At 40.5% G+C, this 2,881-nt stretch overlaps 1 non-coding gene across 1 annotated transcript; it reads right to left on the bottom strand.

Annotated features, from left to right (window-relative positions):
* Window positions 1-1,053: 1,053 nt before the first annotated feature.
* Window positions 1,054-1,160, bottom strand: LOC112999879 (small nucleolar RNA R71). The gene has a single exon (XR_003265097.1). It is a non-coding gene; the product is annotated as a small nucleolar RNA R71 (small nucleolar RNA).
* Window positions 1,161-2,881: the final 1,721 nt, after the last annotated feature.

The raw sequence follows: 2,881 nt of genomic DNA, 5'->3' as shown, positions 1-2,881 counted from the left end.
AAATAGCTAGAGTCTTTAGTTTGGTCAGATTTGAATGTTCCAAAAAAGTAGCAAATTTTGTTTTTGTCGAAACTTCAAACGGCCATAACTTTTGCTCCGGTTATCAGAATCGCAATTATTATATATGTATTTGGGGTAGAAAAAAATTTCCTATGCCGTGGCAGCATGCTGTAGGCTGGCTGAGGTCTCCATCTTCCAAAAAAAGTGATTCTGTCAAAAGATTTTTATTTTTCAAGTTTTTTGACTTATTTTTCTTAACCTACCATTTTTAGCTTCCATAGTTAGACTTTGATTTTTTGCCTGAAATTTTTTGTGCTATCTTCTCATCATTTTATAAGGTTGCTCACAAAATTTCAAGTCATTTGGAGATCATTTGAGGGTAGCTGTAGTTCAAACCTCCACCTTTATTTACATGACAAAGCAACTAGTTGTGCATGCTGAATGTAGTGTATGACTAGAGGCAATCCATCTGACTTACAACCCTTTGATCCTGAGATAGATAGGACATTTCATAGATTAGTTAGGCATCATTTTATACCTTTTGATCATCCTGAGCATTCCATTACTGGTGAATCTGTGCATTCTGTTATTGGTGATTTTGAACATCCTAATTTTGAGCATTATAATTTTGAGCATTCTGATTCTGAGCATTCAGATTTTGAACATTTTGAGAACATGGCACAACCTCCACCCCGTGAGAGGACTCTAAGGGAAATGGCTGCACCTGATTTCACCTACGAAAGCTTGTGCATCCAATACCCTGATGAGGATGTTTCATATGTTCTTAAAACTGGACTGATTCATTTGCTTCCAAAGTTTCATGGCCTTGCAGGTGAAGAACCGCACAAACATTTGAAGGAATTTCATATTGTCTGCTCCACCATGAAACCCCCAGATGTCCAAGAGGATCATATATTTATGAAGGCTTTTCCTCATTCTTTAGAGGGAGTGGCAAAGGACTGGTTGTATTACCTTGCTCCATGGTCCATCACGAGCTGGGATGACCTTAAGAGAGTATTCTTAGAAAAAAATTTCCCTGCTTCTAGGACCACAGCCATCAGGAAGGATATCTCAGGTATTAGACAACTCAGTGGAGAGAGCCTGTATGAGTACTGGGAGAGATTTAAACAACTATGTGCCAGTTGCCCTCACCATCAGATTTCGGAGCAGCTTCTTCTCTAATATTTTTATGAAGGACTCAGTAATATGGAGAGAAGTATGATAGATGCTGCCAGTGGTGGAGCCCTTGGAGACATGACTCCTGCTGAAGCCAGAAATTCAATTGAGAAGATGGCTTCCAACTCTCAGCAGTTTAGCGCCAGAAATTATGCTATAGTCATTAGAGGAGTGCATGAGGTAGCTACAAACTCAGCTGCATCATCTGAAACTAAGAAGCTTGAAGGAAAACTGGATGCATTGGTTAACTTGGTAACCCAACTGGCCTTGAACCAAAAATCTGTACCTGTCGCAAGGGTCTGCGGTTTGTGTTCCTCTGCTGACCACCATACAGACCTTTGCCCTTCCATGCAGCAACCTGGAGCAATTGAGCAGCCCAAAGCTTATGCTGCAAATATTTACAATAGACCTCCTCAACCTCAACAACAAAATCAACCACAGCAGAACAATTATGACCTCTCCAGCAACAGATACAACCCTGGATGGAGAAATCACCCTAATCTCAGATGGTCTAGCCCTCAGCAACAACAACAGCAGTCTGCTCGTTCCTTCCAAAATGCTGTTGGCCCAAGCAGATCATACATTCCTCCACCAATCCAACAACAGCAACAGCCCCAGAAACAGCCAACAGTTGAGGCCCCTCCATAACCTTCCCTCGAAGAACTTGTGAGGCAAATGACTATGCAGAACATGCAATTTCAACAAGAGACCAGAGCTTCCATTCAGAGCTTGACTAATCAGATGGGACAATTGGCTACACAATTGAATCAACAACAGTCCCAGAATTCTGACAAGCTACCTTCCCAAGCTGTCCAAAATCCCAAAAATGTCAGTGCCATTTCATTGAGGTCGGGAAAGCAGTGTCAAGGACCTCAACCCATAGCACCTTCCTCATCTGCAAATGAATCTGCCAAACTTCACTCTACTCCAGAAAAAGGTGATGACAAAAATTTACCTAACAATTTCTGTGCAGGTGAATCTTCTTCCACTGGTAATTCTGATTTGCAGAAGCAGCACATCCCTCCTCTTCCATTCCCTCCAAGAGCAGTCTCCAACAAAAAAATGGAAGAGGCAGAAAAGAGATCTTGGAAACATTCAGAAAAGTAGAGGTAAACATACCTCTGCTAGATGCAATAAAGCAAATTCCAAGATACGCCAAATTCTTGAAGGAGCTGTGCACTAATAAGAGGAAGCTTAAAGGAAGTGAACGAATTAGCATGGGCAGAAATGTCTCCGCATTGATTGGTAAATCTGTTCCCCAAATTCCTAAAAAATGTAAAGATCCAGGTACATTCAGCATACCTTGTAATATAGGGAATAGTAAGTTTGACAATGCCATGCTAGATTTAGGAGCTTCTGTTAGTGTTATGCCTCTGTCTATTTTTAATTCTCTATCTCTAGGTCCCTTGCAGTCAACTGATGTGGTGATTCATTTAGCTAATAGAAGTGTTGCCTACCCTGTTGGTTTCATAGAAGATGTCTTAGTTAGAGTTGGTGAACTGATTTTCCCTATTGATTTTTATATTTTGAATATGGAAGATGAATTTTCTCAAGGATCAGTTCCCATCATTCTAGGCAGACCCTTTATGAAAACTGCTAGAACTAAGATAGATGTTTATGCAGGCACACTATCCATGGAGTTTGGTGATATAACTGTTCATTTTAATATTCTGGATGCTATGAAATACCCATCTGAAGATCTTTC

The sequence above is a fragment of the Glycine max genome, chromosome 16, assembly GCF_000004515.6.
Source record: "Glycine max cultivar Williams 82 chromosome 16, Glycine_max_v4.0, whole genome shotgun sequence".
Classification (NCBI taxonomy): Eukaryota; Viridiplantae; Streptophyta; class Magnoliopsida; order Fabales; family Fabaceae; genus Glycine; species Glycine max.
The sequence above is the reverse complement of the archived record's forward strand: the minus strand, read 5'-3'. Positions and strand labels throughout refer to the sequence as shown.